Here is a 23,613-nt window from a genome sequence, read left to right as displayed (position 1 = left end):
GCTCCTTGCAAGCCAACAGAAAAGGAGTGTGGAGTGAGAAAGAGAAGGAAAAGACAAAAAGAAGGGTGGAAGGAGGGGGAAGGGAAGAAAGAAAGAAGTTCTGGGGAAGGCTTTTACATGACACGGACAGAAATAACGGGGACCCTTCATACACAGACCATAGATTAGCAGAATTTAGGCTAGCACTGTCCAAAAAATATATATAATAGGAGCCACATATATAAGTCTACATGTTCTCCAAGCCACATTACAAAGTAACAAGGAACAGGTGACATTAATTTTGATAACGTATTTTATTTAACCCTACGTAGATAAAGTATTGTAAAACATGTAATTGATATTAATCATTAATGAACTCGTTCACATTCCTTTCTCCACACTGTCTTCAAAATTCAATGTGTATTCTTGTGTCCCTAGTATAGTGGTTAGCACATTCACCTCACAAAATTCGATGTGTATTCTATATTTTCAGCGTATCTCAAATCAGATGAGTTGCATTTCAAGTACTCAACAGCCAAACACACGGTGCTAAGTGGCTTCCATGCTAGACAGCCCGGACGGACAGAGGGGCAGGTAAAGAGAAAGAGAAGCAGTAGGAAAAGGGACTTGAACAAGGAACTAAGGGAGTGTGGCATCCAGTCTCATCTATGACCCACAACCCGTGCTTAGAAGGGGTTTGGGGTTATCAGCTTTCAGACTCAACAGAACATACATTAACATGATCTGCTAAGACATACCTGGCATCCCCATTTCTGTGCCCAAAAGTATCAAGCCCACAAGTCAAGAATACGGACTGTATGGACACTCAGTAACATTACGCTCAGCTGTGCATCACACACATCTACAGACATTAAACAGTGGCCTGAACCCTTGGCACCCACCCACACAGAGCTCACACCTCCAAGGTAAACAGCTGGAGAGCAAAGCTCCTTTCTCTGCCCCTGCACATAAACTTTCACCCAAGGAAATCAAAGAACAGGTACCACTTGCGGTGGGCAGAATGCTCCCCCACAGATATCTCTGTCCAGGACCTATGAACATGTTACCTGACAAGGTAAAAGGGCCTTTGCTGATATGATTAAGTTAAGGATTTTAAAAGGAGATTATCCTGGATTATCCAAATGGGCCAGATGTAATCACAAGATCCTTAAAAAAGGGAGGCAGGGAGGGGGGGTTCAGAGTCAGAAGCAGATATAACGATGAAGGCAGAAGTCAAAGTGATTTGATTACTAGCTTCGAAGACGGAGCCATGGGGCATAGAATACAAGGCTGCCTCTAGAAGCTGGAAAAAACAGTCTCCCCCAGAGCCTCCAGGAAACATGCAGCCCTGCTAACACCCTCATTTTAGCTCCATGAGACCTATTTTGGACTTCTGACCTCCAGAACCCTAAGTTAACAAATCTGTGGTATTTAAAGCTACTCGTTAGCAATTTATTATAGCAGCAGTAGAAAACTAATATATCATTTGTGTTTTGTTTTGGATGGAGGGAGGGAGGGAGGGGGAGAAAGAGACAGAAAGAGAGAGAGAGAGGGAGAGAGAGAGGGAGGGAGAGAGAGAGAGGGAGGGAGAGAGAGAGAGGGAGGGAGAGAGAGAGAGGGAGGGAGAGAGAGAGAGAGAGAGGAGAGAGAGAGAGGGAGGGAGAGAGAGGGAGGGAGAGAGAGGAGGGAGAGAGAGGGAGGGGAGAGAGAGGGAGGGAGAGAGAGGGAGGGAGAGAGAGGGAGGGAGAGAGAGGGAGGGAGAGAGAGGGAGGGAGAGAGAGGGAGGGAGAGAGAGAGAGGGAGGGAGAGAGAGAGGGAGGAGAGAGAGAGGGAGGGAGAGAGAGAGGGAGGGAGGGAGAGGGAGAGAGGGAGGGAGAGAGAGAGAGAGGGAGGGAGAGAGAGGAGAGGGAGGGAGAGAGAGAGGGAGGGAGAGAGAGAGGGAGGGAGAGAGAGAGGGAGGAGAGAGAGAGGGAGGGAGAGAGAGAGGGGAGGGAGAGAGAGAGGGAGGGAGAGAGAGAGGGAGGGAGAGAGAGAGGGAGGGAGGGAGAGAGAGAGGGAGGGAGAGAGAGAGGGAGGGAGAGAGAGAGGGAGGGAGAGAGGAGAGGGAGGGAGGGAGAGAGAGAGGGAGGGAGAGAGAGAGGGAGGGAGAGAGAGAGGGAGGGAGAGAGAGAGAGAGGGAGGGAGAGAGAGAGAGAGGGAGGGAGAGAGAGAGAGAGGGGAGAGAGAGAGAGAGAGAGGGAGGGAGAGAGAGAGAGAGGGAGGGGAGAGAGAGAGAGAGGGAGGGAGAGAGAGAGAGGGAGGGAGAGAGAGACAGGGAGGGAGAGAGAGACAGGGAGGAGAGAGAGACAGGGAGGGAGAGAGAGACAGGGAGAGAGAGACAGGGAGGAGAGACAGGGAGGGAGAGAGAGAGAGGGAGGGAGAGAGAGAGAGAGGGAGGGAGAGAGAGAGGGAGGGAGAGAGAGAGAGGGGAGGGAGAGAGGGAGGGAGGGAGGGAGAGAGAGAGGGAGGGAGGGAGGGAGGGAGAGAGAGAGAGAGAGAGAGGGAGGGAGAGAGAGAGAGAGAGAGAGGGAGGGAGGGAGAGAGAGAGAGAGAGAGGGAGGGAGAGAGAGAGAGAGAGAGAGGGAGAGAGAGAGAGAGAGAGAGAGGGAGAGAGAGAGAGAGAGAGAGAGGGAGAGAGAGAGAGAGAGAGAGAGAGAGAGGGAGAGAGAGAGAGAGAGAGAGAGAGGGAGGGAGAGAGAGAGAGAGGGAGGGGAGAGAGAGAGAGAGAGAGAGAGAGCATGCAAATGAGTGAGGGTGGAGACAGAGCAGTGGGGCTTGCCCAAAGCGGGGCTCGAGCTCACAAACCGAACCTGAGCCGAAGTCAGATGCTTAACTGACTGCACCACCCAGGTGCCCCCTAATATATCATTTGTAAAGTAGTCAGCCAAGACAATACGCTTTGGTTAAAATGACCCTTTGAGTTACCGTTTACTGAGATCTTATTAATCCCAAGCACTTTGCTGGATGCTTCACACTTTTTAAAAATATACTTTTCCTTGGGGCACCTGGGTGACTCAGTTGGTTAAGCATCCAACTTCAGCTCAGGTCATGATCTCACAGCTCGTGGGTTCGAGCCCCGCGTGGGGGCTCTGTGCTGACAGCTAGGAGCCTGGAGCCTGCTTCGGATTCTGTGTCTCCCTCGCTCTCTGCCCCTCCCCTGTTCACAAGCTCTCTCAAAAATTAATAAATGTTAAGATAAAATACACTTTTCCTTTGTGAATAATTCCCCATTTCCCAAAAAGTTGCCAAGACGGTACAGATTCCCTGTATACTGTCCAGAGTCCCTAACGTGAACATCTTACACAACCACAATGCGTTTCTCAAAACCAAGCATTCAACGTCGGCACAACACCATTATCTCAACTACAGATTGCCCTGGATCCCACCAGCTCTCCCAAGTATGTCATCTTCCCAAGAACCCCAAGAGGCAAGTACCATTCTAATCCCCACACGATGAAGGGTGATGCGGAGGACTACAGAACATTCAACCTTGCTCGTGGTCACAGCAGTGAAGAAGTGGCAAGCCTTTTCAACTTGATTCCTTTGCTTTCACCCTACACCATGAGCTGCCCCTGTGTAGCATCATCCCCATCTTATAAGCCAGGAAAGACCGAGACGCTAGTTACCTGAAGGCATATCCACAGGAGCGACGTCAAACCTGGACGTACCGGATGCCAAAGGCCTGGCTGCGGCAACACCAGTCCCCCCGCTCCGACACGGGGGAAGAAGTTGCCGCTGGCGCCCACGTAAAGCCCCTGAAAGCCATGAACACAGCATGGCGGCTGTGCTGACGAGGAAGGAGATCACGCTTCTGGAAAGTGCCTACCTATTCTAGGACCACTGCAAACTAAGAGCTTTCTTGTCGCTCTCAGTCAGTGAAGAGGAACCCGAGAGGGCCCACTCAAGTGTCCTTCACAAGGCGCGTTTCTGCAAGAACACGCCGCAGAAGGAGCTGCCGTCAAGAACTATGCTAAATCTAGCTTCAATCAAACCCCTGGGGTCCTAGCTTTGGGGTCTTAACAGCATGATTACAACAAGCTCCTTTAAAACATTCTTCTTCTGAGGGATCCCAGACCTCAAACCCGTAGAGCCCCTGCATTTGACCACCCGAGCAATAAAAGAAGTAGGAAGAGCAGGTGTTCCCACTCTGAGGTTGTTAACCGCACAGAGAATTATGCTCAGTGAGGATGGCAGGAAGTAGGGCAAACTTACCTGAAGCGCCCATAACAAGCCAGCTTGTTTATTTTTCTCCTAGCCCTTTATTCCCTCCGTGACCTTCCATGACCTAGCAGGCCTCTGGGCACTGTTGGAGTTCCCCTAGCAGTGGTTTTCAAAGCATGGCCGCCAGACCTGCAGCCCCAGCATCACCTGGAAACCTGTCAGATGTGCAAATTCTAGGGCCGCCTGGGTGGCTCGGTCAGTTCAGTGTCTGACTCTTGATTTGGGCTCAGCTCATGATCTCACAGTTCATGAGTTCTAACCCCATGGTTGGGCTCTGCGCTGACAGTGTGGAGCCTCTTCGGGATTCTCTCTACCCTTCCTCCCCTCGCATTTTCTCTGTTTCCCTCTCCCTCTCTCTCAAAATAAATAAATAAACTTCAAAAAATAAAAAAATAAAAAAAAAAAAGGAATGCAACTTCTAGAGCCCCACACCATGCTTACAAAATCAGAAACTGTGGGGGTGGGCTCAGTAATCTGTGCTTTAACAAGCCCTCCAGGTGTTTCTAATGCATGCTACAGTTTGAGAACCACTAAGCTCTATCTCCTGGCCTCACAGCTGACCTATGACCTAGAAATGTTATTTGGAAAGGTCTCTGCAAATAAACACCATGTCATACAACAACAGAGGGTCCAGGAAAGAAGCTCACAATTCCAGCTAGGGTAGGAGCACTCATTCATCACAGGTTAGGGAGTAGTGCAGGCCCTAAGCCAGGTTTGTGCTGGGTGCTGTAGGCCCATCCTTGGCTTCATGGAGCTTAAAGCACAGGAGAGCTTGAAGATCAAGCAACCCTACATACAAATGAATACAGAATTACCAACTCTGGCAGACACTATGAAAGAAAAGAATGGGGGTGGGGAAGGATACCACAGAGAATGATGTGGACCTATTTTCACCTCAGTCATCCAGGGAGGCCTCCCTAAGGAAGAAGCAATTACGTTGGCATAGGAAGGAGGAGCAGGAGTTGACCAAGAAAAGAGGAAAGGAAGCAAACATTCTTGGCAGAGGTCAAGCTTGTGCAAAGGCCCTGGGGAAGAAGAGAGCCTGGTGCTTTAGAGAAGCCAGCATGGGTAGAAAACTCAGAAGGAAGCAGGAGTAACTGGCCTAGAGAAGCTGCCTGGCCTTGGATCTTGCTGTACCCCATAGGCTTCATCAAGAGCATGAGATGGAGTCTAAGCTTGTAAGGATGCTGTGAATTTTAGGCAGAATCCTAACAATAAACCTAACTAACATTCAGCACTGGTCTAAATACTCCAATAAACATGTAATCCTTATAACCACTCATATGCAGGTTCTAATAGCATCATCATCTCCACAGATGAGGACAGAGGTTAATTAAGTTGCCCTATGTCACCCAGCTTGTGAAAATTAGAACAGAGCTGAACCAACTTCAGCACTCAAGCCCTCAACCGCCTCGACAGGCTGCCTCTCAGAGGGAGAGAGGAGCTGTGGGCTGATGGCAGTGATCTGGTTTGCATTTCCAAAAGCTCTCTGTGGATGCTGTGTACACAGATGGAGGCAGAGACCACTGCATCCTCCAGGCAAGAAATGGTAGTGGCCTGGGCCAGTGTGGTGGTGGAGACAGCTGTCCAGGCAAGAGAAATGCCCAGGTGGCAGAGAAAGAAGGGATTCTCCCAGAGTCTGCCTGCCAAGTTCTAAAAGTCCTGAACAAAGTCAGTACGCGTCCTAACCCACCCCTGCATCTCCCATCACAGAATTAGAATAAGGGCTAAAAAGAGGGCTCCCATCCTGTGGGACTAACCCAAAACACAGGGCTGTCATTGTGACAGAAATATCACACTCGGCCTCTTCAATCTGAGCCACTGTTATCCCTAAACTTTAGCATTTTGAGGAAAAAGTCCTTCCCTGTTTAGAATGGATGCGGTTACTCACCAGGAAAGGCCACACATGACCAAGATAGCCTCACACAGGACCCTCATAAACAATGATCAGAATCAAACTTAGATGTAGAAAGAGGCTTCTCGGTCATACTTGAGCAAGGAGTTTCATTTGCCTGGATTGCCTCACCCCTCATTAGTGAGGGTATGACAGCACATTTGTCAGAGTGGCTTGCAAAAGATCTACCTCTGACTTGGTAAAATGTACAGGTCTTGGAGAGAGCTCATATTCGGCCATTTTCTTGGGTTAGATTTAGAGTCTGAGGAGAGCTGGGGCACCAGGGTGGCTCAGTTGGTTCAGCATCCGACTTCGACTCAGGTCATGATCTCACAGTTCTTGAGTTCGAGCCCACATCAGTCTCTGTGCTGACAGCTTGGAGGCTGGTTTGGATTCTGTGCCTCCCTATCTGCCCCTCCCCCGCTCATGCTACCTCTGTCTCCAAAATGAATAAACATTAAAAAAAATATTTTTTTTTAGAGTCTGAGGGGTGTGATCACTGTTAGCCGACTTCAGATGAAAGGGTCATCTTACAGAGCCTGAGAATCAGAGCCACTGACTGAGATCTGTGCCAGCTGCGGGGACACGCCAACCACCAGTGGAGCCACTGGGTTTCCTGTCTCTCATGACAGGTGGAATGGGGGTTCTGCTGGGCTTCCAGTCTCCCCAGATGAGACTTGCTTTCACCCTCTGCCTGGCATGTCCGGTCGCAGCATGGACTGGTCAAGCACGGAGCCTGGGGAAAGGGCGGGCAATGATAGCACCAGTTCCTTAGGTAAATCAGTCACAGCCTCCCTACTTTAGTTCTGAAAGGGCCACATGGATTTCAGAGCTTGGAAGGGTTGTGTCTTAAAACACTACAGAAGTGGGCAAACTGCCCCTCGGAAGCTCTCTTGCATATCTGTCCATCCCCCCACCATTCATGTGTCCCATATTCTTCCTCCTTACCCTCACTGCCTTAATTAGCCAGCAGGTTTCTCTGTCTTCTAGGTTGAAACTTTAACACGGAGTGGAAAATGCTGTGTCTTCCTCTTATTTACAAAAGTACTGAGATAACCACCTCTTGTTTTTTAAAGGTTTCCCGTATTTTTTCCCCTATGGGATAAGAGACCTTAAAAACAAAGCCACAGTCCTGCCCCTGCCCCACAAAGAAGCTTCTAATGATGTAGGAAAGATAAATGGATAGGGTCAGAAGGAGAGCCCCATCTCTCTGGGACTCAACCCCCAAAGCATTAGGCCCCGAGGACACTCCCTTCCCAAGGAGCCATAACCACCAGTGAATGCGCCACTCAGCAAATGCTCCAAGAAGTGCGGTAGTCTGCCATAAGCAAATAGTCCTCGAGTGGCCTGTAAGATGCCGAGTGAGTGGCTTAATCACCCAGCAGGGTCTAGTATGCAATACATAAAACTCCTCTGAGACAGCAAGCCTGTAAATGGAAAGCATTATCATTTGTAACAGGATTAATAACAACACAGGCTTGAAACAAACACACGCCACTGGATTACTTTTCAGACCTCTTCAGGGAGACCACTGAGTTCAATGGAGGGTTTTATTTCTCTGTTTTTAAACAAGACAGCATCTCCCACCATGTGACAGCAGGATCCCTCTCCAGGGAAATTAGCCCTTGAGCATCTGTCCTGCCAATGACAGGCTGTGTGAAGTTCAGGGGGTCAAAATGAAACTCAACAAAAAAGTGTAGTCTGGAGGGAGGTGCAGAGTAATTTTACAATGCTGAGATGACCAAAAAAAAAAAAAAAGACCAAAGATCTGATCAAGCATCAGCACCTTTAAAAAGGCTAAAGGGGGTCAACATCCTATGTTGCAGTGTTTCTGTTTCTTTTTTTTATTTTTTTTTAATTTTTTTTTCAACGTTTATTTATTTTTGGGACAGAGAGAGACAGAGCATGAACAGGGGAGGGGCAGAGAGAGAGGGAGACACAGAATCAGAAACAGGCTCCAGGCTCTGAGCCATCAGCCCAGAGCCTGACGCGGGGCTCGAACTCCCGGACCGCGAGATCGTGACCTGGCTGAAGTCGGACGCTCAACCGACTGCGCCACCCAGGTGCCCCAGTGTTTCTGTTTCTTGAACCACCTGAGATGGGGCACCACCGTGCCTTGGGACTGGAATGGCGGACCGGCTTGAGACCTACCTGCCTTTTTAACAAGCTCCTTCAGTCCTTATGTTACTGATGCTGCAAACCCCTTCCCTATTTCATTAACGCACTGATGATCTACAGCTGGAGTCAGAGAACCATTCTACTTTTAAAAGAGGGTCTCAGTCACACCTGCATGTAACTTGGAGACAAAACAGTTCACAAAAAAAAACAAAAAACAAAAAACAGTTCTCCATGTTCATCAGCCAAGATTTGGGCCCCACATCTTTCAACAGTAGTTAATTATTTAATAAAAAATAAATAAAAAGACATTGATTTTACATTTACCTCATTTCTTTTCCTTCACTAAGTTCTCTGTGGACTAGCAGTGATCTAAAAAAGTCAACATCTGGAGACAAAAGGGAGAGCTGTCCCCATGGAAGGGAAGTTCCTGCAAGGTTCACTTCCTCATGCTCTGTCAGCCAGATAATTATGCAAAATGCAGACACACTCCAACCTTGACTCTTTCCAAGCCTGAGTCAGAGAAGGCACAGAGGCAACGAGAATCAAAGGACACCGAACATGGAGAGACGGGGTGTAGATTTGGCAAGAGCCCAATTCACAGCAGCCTCAAATCCAGACTTGTAACACTTAGAAGTCACACAGCCTCACAATGGAGTTGAAACAGAAGGCATTTTGTCATTAACTTTGAACTAGTACCTCATTACCAGACCACACCGCCTATAGCATGCTGTCTCCATATATTTGTAACTCCTATAATTAACTTGCGAGAAGCATGATTAAGTTGTATTATGTTGCCCTGTGTTAAAAAGCGTTCCGTTCTTCTATGCAAACATTTAAGATTCCCTATGGTGTTTCTAATCTTAATATGAATTTGCTCACTTTTCAAATACATTGGAAGGCTCAACTTACGGAAGCAGCCCAGTGTCTTGAGCACTGAGATGCAACCTGTAGAGTGAAAGGGAGGCCACTCCAGCACCAGTGTGATTTCCTAGCTACCAGAGATGACTACCGGAAACCTCCAGGCATGGGTGTCACGAGGAGCAAGAGAGGGAATTTCCAAATTAACATCTCCTCAACTGGACCTTCATGTCTTTGGGATATTGCCTGCCCTGTGGCAGCCATGCTGGGGGACAACTTACATGGACAGCTTCTCTGAGCTCAGAAAAACATGACAAATCTTGATTCAAGGGTTTGCTTTTTAGTAAGTGAAGCTCTTCCTCCTTTGCTCTCTGCCTCAATGGCCTTGTGCTCTTTTAAGAAAAGTGTAAATAAGCTGCCATCCAAATCCTACAAGGCAAGGAGAAGGAAATTTTACTGTGCACCATCTACATACTCCGTTCTCTGGAAGGCACTTCACACAGTTTCAACATCTAACGGCTCTGTGCCGGTTACGTGCTTATTGTTTGTCTGGCCCCGACCCATTCTCAGACCTATTCTGTGCCCTGACCACCAACAGTTGCAGACTACACCACCTGGGCTCCCCTGTCTGCTGGCCTTCCCACTGGAGCAGCTAACCAAACGCCCAGTAGGGGACTGCAGAAAGGGTGAAAGAGGTGAGGGCATTCCTTCCAAGCTCCCTCTCTCCTTGGATGCCACATCGTTGGGCACCATTCTTCTAGATTACAGCTCTTTCTGGGAAGCCCCTTTCCAATCCTAGATCTCATTGGGCTCTGGTGAACCTACTTCCTCCTCTTGCCTCCTTGGCCCTAGTGTTGATACTGGTTCTCCCCTACTGGCAGTCCCTGGGTGCCTTATCATGTCTGGCCAGCACCTCTGTGACTGACTGTCCCTTTCATTAGTCTTCATTCAAACCATGTGGGGTGAATTCTGTTTCCTGCCAGGAGCTCTGACACTGGCTCTCACTCTGAACACAAATTGCAAGTGAGATGAAATGCAAAGATGTGGGTCAATAAGCATGTGGAGGCCTTTCTACGAGTTTGTTAACCAGGCATATGCACTAAGCTAAGAAGAGCTGATAAGGCGAAATCATCATCAGTGTGGCCTTGAACCTAACTCCTAATCCAACCAGAGGATAGCAACCCCAAGATATAGGGGTAGGGTCTGTAGAGTCTCTATAGTAGATAGGCGAGGATTTTTTTTTTTTTTTTTAATTTCCCTTGTGCTTTCCACTACCTGCACACTAATAGGAAAAGGAACTCTGAGGCGCCCAAGGAACATTTCAACCTCCTTTGGGGAACACAATCAGCAAGGAGGATAATGATAATAGCTACCTGTCACAGACCTTGTACACCTTTCACAACAGCCCTGTGAGGAGGCATTCTTTGTCTCCAACTGACAGATAAGCACACAGATTCAAAGAAGTTTACACGGATAAGCAATATGCCCCCCAAGAGTCCCACACCCCAGATGGGCCAATGCTGTTCTTTCCTCTCTACTGCACCAGTTCTTAAAAGAAGGAAATAAGGATACATGGTCTCCAAATTACTCCTGAACTGGGCCTACAGGGATCAGGCTCCCTAGTTTTAGGCAAATCAAAAACACCAAAGTCTGAAAGAGAATTTCTAATCTCAAGGACCAATCTAGCTCAGAAATTGTAATGAGAGCTCTCTATGATAGAAGTGAAAACAATGTGTAAAATATGTCTGTATGGTGTAACACATGCATACAATCCCACTATAGATATACCTTGTGGATGTGTGGGTCTCTAATGACTGTTTATGCATAAAAATTGTTAGCAACAGTTATCCCTAGAAAAGTGGGAGAGCTCTGCTCTTCTGTGCTGTTGGAATTTTCTGCCATGAGCATAAAACTTAATTTCTTATTTAAACAATAAGGAAGGAAGGGAAAGAGAAGGAGAATGGTTGATCTGAACATACAGACCAATGGTTCTCAACTTGGGCTGCACACTGGGTTCACCTGTAATCACTAAGGTCCCACCTCCAGGAGTTCAAATTAATTGGTGTGGGGTATGGCTTGGGCACTGGGAATCACCAGGCAATTCTAATGGGCAGGCAGAGCTGAGAGCCACTCCACCAGTCCTAGTCTGTTAGGGTAAAATTTAAACCCCAGGAGAAGAGGAGGGTCTTAACTTTTTGTATGCCATGGACCCCACTGGCAAACGAGTGCAACCCCTGGATGTTTGAATAATTCTTTTCAAAGGCATCAAATGAAATTCAAAGAATTTCAGAGTAAACAAACTATACTCAGATTTAGTTATCACACTAGTTTTTAACTGTGATACAAAAATGGGTGCTCTTTATCAAGACACCAAGTAACAAGATCTAATAGCAGCGGTTATCTATAATCATTTTGAAGTAGTGAGGAGTGTAATAATATTTGGGGATATCTGCAACCACCAAAATGTGACATGAACTTACTGGTGACGAAATCAGGATACTTCCATAAATTTTTTTAAGTATTTATTTATTTATTTATTTATTTATTTATTTATTTTATTTAGAGATTGCATGAGCAGGGGAGGGGCAGAGACAGAAGGAGAGAGAGAGAATCCCAAACAGGCTCCACATTGGCAGCACGGAGCCCCCCATGTGGGGCTAGAACTCTGGAAGCGTGAGATGGTAACCTGAGCCGAAATCAAGAGTTGGATGCCTAACCGACTGAGCCACCCAGGCACATCATGTCAGGATACTTCTAATACTACTGTGGTCTGTTGCCTATGTTCACAAATGAATAAAATGCCGAATTCCAGTTAGCATTCATTATGCATAAAGATGGAATGTGTTTCCCTCTCAACCTCACAGATTCCCAGGAATAGAGGGGGAAGGGGAGGCACTGTTACAACAGAGTTCCAGGAGCCATTCATCCCAACATCAGTTCTATCACCAGGTGAAAGATCTCAAACAGGAGAGAAGGGGGAAAAATGCTAATTTCCAGGAGAGGCTGTTCCTTTCTTTTTTTTCCCTAACTCTGTTAGGCTCCTTCAACCCATGAAAACAGTACATTTCCTGGAAACTAACTCCACTGTATATTTTAATTACAGCAATATTTTTCGAGTACCACTTCCTGTGAAAGGATCTGTTTCCTCCACTAAAAAGATTCAACTGTTTTTATCTTCCTCAAGACATCCATCACATGAATGCCAATATCTTGGGATTTAAAAGGAGGTTTTCGAAACTTTCTAAGTGTTTAATCAATTGGTTCCTTTTCATACACTGCTATGCTGCCTGCATAGAATCGGAGTGCTTTTTTTCTTTAAACTGAAATTAGAATACCACTTATTATGTCTTGAGTGACCATTATACTTCAGGGACAGTGCTAGGCTCTCTTCCTGAGTTAGTTCTGATGCTCACGACTATGTTGTACTACTAGCCCACTTACTAATACAGAAGTAAAGTGATTAGGAATTTCAAAACAGAGCCTGATGTTATCATAACTCTCTTGGGGCGGGGGGGAAGCCCCAAATACATTAATATCTGTGTTGAAATTCCAGTTATAAATGAAAAGGTAGTCATTTTTAACTAAACAACAAAATATTTTCCTGGGGTAGGAAGGGACCTTCACACCCAATTATCCTAGCAACAGACAGGTCACCTATCCCATTCGTAAGAAGTGAGCATGCACTCCCCTAAGATATGTTCATTCATTTTAAAATAATAAACATAAATATATTACTAACACCCAGGCCCTTGGTTTTAATGAAAAAAATATATAAGTTAAACTTTTCACATTTTTTCCCCATACCCTAAGGGTTATCCTGAGTCCCAGATTTTGGAAATCACTGGCCACCTGGAGCTCACAGGCCTATTCTTCTTCACAACGTTTCTAAAGACTCCAGAATGATGTTTAAACTTCTGCCATTCTTCCTCCGTTCTTGAAGGAGTAACAATACTCCAAATAAATGCAGAGAGAAGCACAGTCAGATCCAGCAAGCAAGCACATGTCTTCATGCAGAGGTAAAGACCTGGCTTCGGGGACAGGCACCCAGCACTCCCCAGGGCCTGGCTACAGGATGTCGCAAACAGGCTGGGGAGGGTCTCCTGGCCACGGACAACATGATGATCTTCAAACAGGAAGCTTCCTATTCCAAAACCACACTAGGGCTTTTGAAATGACCCGACTCAAACATGTTAATTCAAAATATTCTCAGAACTCGTTTCCTTTGATTTAATATCTGAAATGGGGTTAGGGGTAGGGGTTAACATTACTTTCTCTTCTGCCCCCTATGAAATTGGTTCCTTATGAACACATTTAACGACACAGGGGCAGGTTCATAATTAATGAGTTGTTTCAACATTAACACCATAAAAGAACTTGGGATGATGCCCCAAACTGTCCTTAAATCAGAATAAAGGCTGGGGCAAGGAACACACCAAAGATCACGAGGAAAACATGGGCTGGCCCACATCATGGACACCTTTAATCCAGCCCCAGAGGAAGTCTCAGAGATAATGCCCTTTGTTCTTTCTTATCCGTCTCTTCCGTCAGAGTGGAAGTCCACTAGAGGCGAGCCTAAGAGGAAACTGGAGGTGGGGTGGGAAGTGTCAAGGAGAAAGAACTAGCATATGGAGTCCTAGCACATTTAAGGGACTTTTGCATGTATCATTAATTCCTTTAATTTCCCCCCAAACCTATCAAATAATCACCCCTCCAGTTTTAAGATGAAACAGATGTCAGAGAGGCGAAGCAACTTGCCCAGAAGCACAGAACAGCAGAGTCAGAATTAGAAGCCAGGTCACCTTGGCTCAGGGCCAGTCTCTTCTTCCATGCCCACCCCCTCCCCTCCTCAGATCTTGTGAGCCAGTCTCAGCTCAAATTTCCATTGCAAGGAAAAAGGTGTCCCAGGTTCAAAACGAAACAAAACAAAACTTCCCTAAGTCATAATCTCTTGGGGAGAGGGGAGAACATCAGTGAATATCCAGAAAGTCAGAAAAAAAAAAATGGGAAAAAAGATCCAATTTAAAAAAACAAAAACAAAAACCCAACCCCCCAAAAACAGGTTTCAGGGGTGGAAATGAATTCTAGAAACTAGTGATGTTGGTGGGTATTCAAGTTCTACGAGGAATGTTGAACACATAGTTTGTAGTCACTTAAAAAAGGTGGTCTGTAGCACATAAGGGGTTTGCAAAGAGCCACTCACTCCAGGGAAACCTTATGCCCTTCTGGTAGGTATCCACCCTTACTTGGTCAACCAGAAAATGGTGACAGAGACACAGGAGACACAGAACTTCTGTTTCAGCAAGCCATGTGACCTGCTCTTCTACATGACTTCACCTCCAAACATGACTATCCAAGGACCTGTCCAACTGACCAAACCAGTAGTCCTCACCACTACTTTGGTCACCTATCCCATTCGTAAGAAGTAAGCATCCACCCCTAAGATTAGTTCATTCTCTTTAAAATAATAAACACGTATATATTGCTAACACATAGGCCCTTGATTTTAATGGAAATAAATGTAAGTTAAACTGTTCACATTTTTTTCCCATACCCCACGGGTTATCCTGAGTCCCAAATTTTGGAAATCACTGGTCTGGGCTTGCAACGCAGTAGCCACCTGGAGCCCAGTGACCTTCACCTTCATTCCACCTGAGCCACATCCCTGATACCTTATCCAGGTCAGCTGTCTTGGTCTCCACTCCCAACACTGATGGCCTGCCCCCACACCTAAGAGTTCTGTTTCCATTTTCTAGGGCTCAGAGCCGACCCCTCCCAGATTCCCCTACCTCCCTGAGCCATTTATTACCAAAGCCCTCTCTTCCCAAGTCCTTGTCTTCCCACTCTCATCAGCCAGCAAAATGCCCAACAAACCTGATCTCACGCAAGAGTCTACCTTCTCTTCTGCACTCAGGCAGTTGAGCAGTACCAGAAAAAGGAGATGAATACACAGAAAGCACATGAACAGTGTTACCAGGTGACTTCACGCTCCCATCCTCCTCAGCTCTTCTGACACCAGAAACTCGGGCTTTTTCGTGTCCTCAGGGCGCTCCAATTTCCCTTTATCCTCAGCCAACGATTCCAAACCGGCATCCCTTTCCCCGGGTCTATTTCCAGAAGCCTGCCTGACTTGCTTCATCCATCCCTCAACATTCCTTCATTCATTCCAACAGTGCTCAGTACTGAGCACTCCCTGTGTGTCGTGCTGTTCCCATGCTGTTCCTGTAGGAGACAGAACTGAATCTCACAGTGCTAGCATTCTGTCAGTTGTTGGGAGGTGATGAAAATAAAACCATTACATAACAGGGAGCGGGCAGGGGCCAGAAAAATCTGGTCGTCGGATGTGACCCACTTTGCTTCCTTCCCACCTCTCCCCTTTCCAATTTTTTTTAATTGAGACAGAAATCACTCATCATTGAATTAATCCTTAAAATGTACAATTCAGTCGCAGTTAGTACATTCACAATAATGTGCAACCTCCGCCCCTGTCTAGTTCCAAAACATTTTAATCATCTCAAAAAGAAACCCATTAAGTAGTTACTCCCCATTTTCCCCTTCACCCCAACTCCTGAAAACCACTAACCTGCCTTCAGTCTGTCTAGGGGGATTTACCTTTCTGGATACTTCCTGGCTGACCACAGATCTGCTCCTCCAGATTTCTTCCCTCCAGGCTTCCCCCTTCTTATTCCTTCCCCTCCCCGACTTTTCTCCCCTCCCCTCCCCCTTTCCTCTTTCTCCCCCTTCCCACAGGCCTCTTCCCTCCTCCTGCATGTAATGATCCTTCACCTAATGCGGTGGTCCTGAGACCCCAGACCAGCTCCTGACTACATCTTCAAAATCCCCTTTTGAGCTGGCTCTTTCATTCTTTAAAACCACCTTGACCCTAAGTCCTCCTGCCCTCAAGACAGCTCCAATACCCTCCCTTCTCTTCTCAGCCTCTGATTCATTTGGTGGAATTTGCAAAGGTCTTCAGAGATTTCCACATTAAAAACTTAGGCAGCCTCATCTCACCAGAGCCTTTTGGTCATGTAATGCATGTGGACTTTGGTAACTGTGACTTCTCTGTGCCTCACTTTGCTCAGCTGTGAAATGGGGATCAGAACACTTACCTCATAGGGCTTCTATGAAGAAGAAGTAAAGGTACCCAAAGTCCTCATAAATATGCCCAACACCCCGGAAGGGCTCAAAAAAAATGTTATCACTACAATGAGGATTATCCATCTCATAAAACCCATGTTCTGCTCTGGCAGGACCAGGCCTCTCTAGATATTCCCACAGGGTTTCCTTCTGGCTTAGCCTCCAGGGACTGTCTCTCCCAGGGTAACACTGTTTTCAGGGTGATGTCATACACTTTCTAGGCTTTAACCACCACCTGATATGAGCAATGCCTAACCCACACTGACCCCAGTCCTTAGCCTCCCAGACTCAGCCCAGCTTTGCACTCCTGTGGAAGTACCTAGGATGCCTTGAATTTACCATGTCCAAAGATAAGAGTCACCCTCCCCTCTCACCTCTCCAGCCTCCTTTCTTTCCCTGCACCTCCACTTCAAGTTGCCATGATCCCTTGCTGAGACCACCACAGGAGCTTTTCCCCTGCCCCAACCTCATTCCTGTCCCTTCCACCCATCACACTGCAGCCAGAACACCGCATCTGAAAATCAAAATTGCCCACGTCACTCCCTTGGTTAAACCCTTTCAGGAGCTCTCCACAGTTCTCAGGAGCAAGCCCAATCACCTTCCTAGGCAAAGCCCCATCTCCAACAGCCTCTCTGCCTTGCCCTCTAGAGGTACTCCAGGAACAGCTGACCACTGAAGCAATGCCGGAGTTATCCCACATTATCTCTGAGAGTTATCTCCCTGCCTGGCATGCCTTTCCCACCTGATGTCCCCAAATTCAGCAGCACATTTTTCAAGGCTCAGTTGAGGCATCATCTGCAAGGAAGTTTTCCCTGATGCCCCAGATTAGACAAAGCACTCTTTCCACCTGACAATGCCCACCATTAGGTGTTTATGGATCTGTCTTCCTCTTGAGACTACAAGCTCCCCGGAAGACCCTATTGATTCTCATCCATTCATCCACCCATCCATCCATCCATCCATCCATCCATCCACCCACCCACCCACCCATTCAACAAAAACACCCCAGAGCCTACACTAATCCAGACACTAGGAATACAAGTTAACAAGGCAAACATGGTTGCTGCCCTCAAGCAGCTGACAGTCCAGCAAAGGTGACAACAAGAAGGTGTGACGCCCCACCCCCACCCCCACCACAAACACAAACACACCACAGGAGCTAGTGTGGGTTCTAAAGCCAGGTTCCCGGGGTTCAAATCCTGGTTCCACCACATGTTAACTGTAAAACCTGGACAAGTTACTTCACTTCTCGGTGTCACAGTTTCCTAATCTCTAAAACTAGGACAATTGTACCTACCTTACAGGGTTTTGGGGGAGATTAAAAGAGCTAACAGATATAAATCAAAGGGAAGTATCCATAACTCCCGGGCCCATAACAAACACTGATAAGACTCAGCTGTTCTTATTGCTATGGGAACAAGGGGAGGGTTTATGAGAGGCCCCCACTGTAGACACAGGGTCAGACATTGCACTCACCTTTGTGTCCCTATGCCTGACCTCTAAGTACTCAGTAAATGTTTGCTGAGCCCTACAAAGACGGTTTGGTGGCTCAGCATCAAAGACTTATAGAGCTGGAAGTCACGCTGGAGAGCATCTGACCCAACTTGCCCACTTTTGCAGAAGAGACAGGGGCTCACAGAGCTAGTTAGTGGCAGGGAAAGCATGAGTCCTCAGACCTCTGACTTCCCAGCTGATCTTTCCTCCTCCATTTCCAGAAGACCCTCGTTACGCAAGCCAGCACAGCTGTTCTGCAGCTTCCACAATCTGTCACTTCCCACAGTAGAAAGGCTGCTGTTTGCTACCTAGGCCACTTCATTTATCCCCTGCTTCCCCTTCTCACAGTTCTCCTCCAGCCCTGCTTTCTTGTTCGTCTTGTGATCTGTAGTTTTTACAGTCTGGATGTTAGAAAGACAACAACCAGAGATTGTTGTATTCTTCAGGGAGCAGCTTAAACAAATCACAGGAGCAGGTGCAAATCCCTGAGCCCCCTGCCCCCCAATGTCCATCTCTCCTGGCCCACTGGTCACTCCTGATGGCGGAAGGCTTCATCACCAAAGGTTTCATTTGTTCACTCGGGGACTGTCTTTTAGGGGTGTTCCAAGGTTCAGAAGGCAGAGCCCCAAGGCACTTGGGTGTAGAGAAGGAAGGCCAACTAACAGCTCTCAATTGAAAGTCAAGTCCCAAATTTCCAACCACATACCTCTTACCCATCCGCCTGCAGGGTCTAGGTTTCCAGCAGTGCCTTTGAATGGCATGTCATTCTTTGACACCGCTGACTTGATGAATGGCAATCCGGCAGGACTTTTTTAGGGGCCTGGTGTTTACAGAACTGCTGTTAGGAAACTTTTGCTTTCACACCTCAATGGGCCTAGAAGGCAGCAAGAGAATATGACATAGGGAATAAATAATCCTGGGAAGCTATGTGATGTTCTCTATTACTTTTCATGGTTGGGCTGTAATGTCAGTTATAAGTACCTTGAGCTTCATTTATCTTTGTGTCTGCACCTCTGCTGAGTGTGTTCACATGTGTGTGTCTGAGGCTCACAGAGGCACAGAGGCTCATCACAAGCCAGAATGTCCAATACTGGCAGTGCTATATATTCAAGTGCTGGGATTTCATTTTAACATCCCACAGTAATGATTATCCCACACAAATCTGCCTTGATAATAACAGTCATGGACAGAGTGCTAAAAACAGGGGTAGTAAATTTCATCTACACACCTCACTATGGAAGAATCTACTATATCACTCTGTATCATCACAGCTACTGGCTATGAAGATGTTTGCCTGGATATGAGAGTTTATGAGTCTCACTTTATCTTTCTTATAAATGCTAAAGCAGACCCCTTCTTTTAAACAAATAATGGAAAACCACTTTTGAGGAAGAGAAAAACCATCTGCCTTCCCAAGAAAACCCTTTCTACATTTTTATATGAAAGAACATCCCTAGGAGACATTTCTCTTGCCAAAGGGAACTTTTACCTAGCCTCAGAGGCATTTCTCTTTGGCTCTATACCTAGCGTAAAACTCCTCTTTTAGAAGGTTATTCAGTGTATGCCTGACCAACTTATCTGTAGATGAGGCAACCTGATCTAATACATCTCATGGAGAATAGGCAGGCCTTGGAACCAGAGCCCTGAATTAAACTCCCAATCTGCACTTTATTAGCAAAGGGGCCATAACTACCGCGGATGCCTATAATCCCAGCATAATCATTACTAGCATCCTCTTTTACACTCAAAAGTGTTCAGATTTGGATGATAAAATAATATGGCCACCTGACAATCATGTGACTCACTGCAGATGAGACACTTAACTTCTCCGAACCTCGTTTCACATTTGTTAAATGAAAAAAAGGGAATCTAATTTACAGGACTGTCATCAGCATGAAATTAGACAATATGCTCCAGGCTTGGTTCCCAGGAGTGCCTGGTATTTCCCCTGAACACCAGCTAAATGCTCAAGAGGTCCACTTTTAGAGGTATTACTCTGTATGGGAGGTCCTCACCTTCCGATTGTCTGTTTGAAGACGGCACATAGATGTTCCACTTTTCATTGTGATAAGATCTATGAAATGGTAACAGGATCTATCTGAACCCAGCAGCTGCACATTTAACTCTGTCATTCACCTGACCAGGAGATGAATCACTCATGGATATTTAAGTTCCTGTCCTCCAGGTCTTTTGCATGTTTTTGATTCTTTCCACAAAGTCAGGATTAAGATCAAAATTCATACTACACCAGACCAAGTGAATGGGGCTCAAAATGGGAGGGGAGAGGTAAGAGAGCCTTCAAAATGAGCAAAAAATCACCACTCCTCAGCCAATGAAGTTGGTGAATTTCCTGCTTTCTCAAACTTTTCCCCAAAAGAATCCTGGCCTATGGATCCAATGTAGGGCAGTTTCCTTGATAAAAGGATCTGAGGTATCTCACTTTAAAAATCAGGCCGGGAGCGCCTGGGTGGATCAGTTGGTTAAGCATCCAACTTCAACTCAGGTCATGATCTCACAGTTTGTGGGCTTGAGCCCCCATCAGGCTCTCTGCAGTCAGCTCAGAGCCTGGAGCCTGCTTCAGATTCTGAGTCTCCTTCTCTCTCTGCCCCTCCCTCACTCATGCTCTTGCACTCTGTCTCTCTCAAAAATAAATAAACATTAAAAAATAAAATAAAATAAAAATCAGGCCAAATGATGGATCTAGAGGGTATATATGCCAAGCAAAATAAGTCAGTCAGAGAAAGACAAATAACGTATTTCATTTACTCGTATGTGGAACTTAACAAACGAAGAAAAAAAAGAGAGAAGCCAAAAAACAGACTCTAAACTACAGAGAACAAACTGATGGTTACCAGAGGGGAGGTGGGTGGGGGCACAGGTGTAATAGGTGAAAGGGACTAAGAGCATACACACCATGCTGAGCACTGAATACCGTAGAATTGTTGGCCACCATATTGTACACCTGACACTAATAGAACACTGTATGTTAAGTATATTGGAATTAAAATAAAAAATAACAAGCAGGCTATGCATAAAAACTTACTTAAAACTTAAAAAAAACAAAATTAGGCCAAGTGGTACCCCCAATCTTGCATATAAATCTACAGCAGTTGGTAGCTCACGATCAATAGAATGTTATTGTTCCCTTTTCCAAAGAGACAGAGAGAGTGAGAGAGATGCTGTCACTTCATTAATAAGTCTGTTACATACACGTATGTTCTCCTCAGTCCGACACGACAGAAACGTTATCAGGTAACGGCGGGGGGCAGGGGTAGGCAGCTCCATGAGAAATGTGAGCAATCACTAAACCCACAGGAAAAAGGAGGTTAAAAATTTGAAACTACTCAGTTCCAATCTTCAGCATATGTTTTTCAAACAAAGAAGAAAAAAATGTTATTCCCATTACTATGTAATATGGCTGTCCAGGATATTAATGTTGTATGCGTGAAGATTCCTCCCGACGCTCAACTTCTAAAAAATTAGAAAGGAAATGTTCAGCATTTTCATGCTCTAAATATAGACTTAGAAGCTGTGAGAGGAAAAAGATGCACATGGCAGCACAATGACTCTGTGTCTGGAGGACAGCAAAGAACAGTGCAGTGGGCTCTTCCATGGCAAAGTCATTTCCTACTGAGAAGTTTCCAGAAACAGAAAAAGGTTGAGGCCATTCCCAGAAATCCAGTTACAGCTACAGCACAGCACCCTCTAAGGCTGGGCTCACTGGGTGGCAAGGCAGCAATGAGACCATCCGTGGAGCTTCTACCCGGACCCCAAACCCTAACTTCTAGGAAATGCCTCTCCCCCACAAGCCATACAGTAACAGAAGAACACCCCTGACAGCCATTTGTGCAACACATTTCTTAGGCAAGGGGCATTTCTTAGAGTTGTGTCGTGATTATGTAACTCTGAAGCAGACAAAGAGGAAGACAGAAGTTCTTATGTACATAGGGAATTTTCTTGCGGAATGTCTGTGGTTTTTCTCTACTTGAAAAACTGAACCAGAAATCACACTTCTGTTTAGGATTCAGATAACCAGTATGTTCTGGCTTTAAATGCATCACGTACCTTGTACTGATCAATACAGCCTTGCCAGAGGAATGTTCTGACAAACTTGTCTCCTCATGTCTGATAAAAGAATGAGCCAAGGGTGAATCAAGCTCATTCCTTTGACCAGGTCTGGTCTAAGAAGAAAATAAGCCAATTGGAGATAAACCCACATCCCTTCCACACCCATATCTGGCAGTCCTGGGGAAAGGCCATGTTAAGAGGCCTTGTCAACTACCAAGATACAGAAGAGAGAGGACAGCGACAGCACCATCCAGAGCACTCTACCATTCTACACTGGGATTTCCACACCATCAATCCCCTTGGCAGACTGGGGAGATCTATGGACCCCTTCTCAGGACTTTTTAAATGCATAAAATGAAACACACAGGATTAAGGAGGAAGTCAATTGTATTTAAATACAGTTATCAAAATATTTTTTCAGTTGTGATATAATAACACAGATGCTCCTTTATTCATTCATTAAATAACACTATCTAGCAGCAGGTGTAATAGCCACCATAGTTTTAAAGTCATAATGAGTATTGATATTTTCAGATATCTGTCAGACATCTATGATATGAAAACATTGAATTTCTACGGGTGACAAAGTCATAGACAATACCAATATTACTGCAATTTATAGCCAATATTCAAGAGCTAAGGACTGCTCCATGTTGGTTAGAGGTTAGTGAAAATCAAGATGTGAATATTTTCCCATGAAAGTTCACAGCTTGAGCTTGAAACCTGACAGAGTGGACTGCAGTAGTTCATATGAAACTTATGTGATAATCTGATTTCATTCTCTATTCCTATGGCTCTTCCACAGGAGAGTATGATGAGGAGACCCACAAGCAAGCCCTGGCCCAGCAGGAGCCAGAAACCACAAACAGAGCAGGTGGAGGTGGGGGTGGGGGGGGAGGGTCTGCACCATGGAGAGTCCACCACCCACAGACAGAAGCAGTATGGGGCCAACATCTATTCCTTTTATCACGGTCAGCTACACAAAAAGCAGGAGACACATTTTTTTTTTTTCTAAATGGTTAGTGCCAAGAGTATTTAATTCAGTTGAATCATTAGGCTATAGGAAAAAATGACTTTACAAATGACTTCTCCTAGTGCTGTGTTCTAAACTCTATCAGCCTTAAAGTCCCCAGCTTATACAAACTTCTAATATCCCTTTACTAACTGAAATCAAATTCTTAGATAACCCTCCTAAACACAATTTCAAACATATATACTTGTTGCCCTAAGAGTAACATAAATGAGAATAAAAGGAAAATAACTGATAACAAACCTAACGTGTATTTCCATATGCAAATAGTTGGGCAAGACAAATCTAGAAATCATAATGGGGTCATTAGATGCTTGTGTATTAATGTCAAATAAAAAAACCAAACGGGTCAGCTACAAATGTGGACTGACACGGGTAACATGGTGATGCCATGGGTGGTATGTTTTTCCAAAATGGAAAACACCTCTTGGTAAATTTCCCAACAAAACAAAGCACAATCCTTCTTCTTCAGCTGAGAAAGTCAATGCTAAGTAAAACATACAAAATGTTCTTTGTTTTCTTTTAAAATAGGTTTCTAGGTTCTGGTAGTAAACAGGCTTTGTTGTCCATGACTGTCTCATAGTGGGACATGGGATACATTTTGGAGTGCAAGACTGTCCTACCCATCATAGATGGTTAGCATCCTGGGTCCCCACCAATAAATGCTAGTAGCACTCCTCAATCATTAACAACCAAAACTACCCCCAGAAATTTCCAAAAAGCCCCCCATAAGACTCCCTGGAGCTAGCCCAAATCCACAATGCAATTTCCAGTTCTG

The 23,613-nt window shown here is 45.8% G+C and overlaps 1 protein-coding gene across 6 annotated transcripts in view; it reads right to left on the bottom strand.

Annotated features, from left to right (window-relative positions):
• The window catches only part of MGAT5 (alpha-1,6-mannosylglycoprotein 6-beta-N-acetylglucosaminyltransferase), a 336,396-nt gene that overhangs the window by 299,507 nt on the left and 13,276 nt on the right, over window positions 1-23,613 (bottom strand). The gene's annotated exons all lie outside the window — the stretch shown is intronic.

Source organism: Puma concolor, chromosome C1 (genome assembly GCF_028749965.1).
Source record: "Puma concolor isolate L17-30 chromosome C1, mPumCon1.1.hap2, whole genome shotgun sequence".
In the NCBI taxonomy this organism is placed as follows: Eukaryota; Metazoa; Chordata; class Mammalia; order Carnivora; family Felidae; genus Puma; species Puma concolor.
This window is presented reverse-complemented; position numbering and strand designations above follow the sequence as displayed.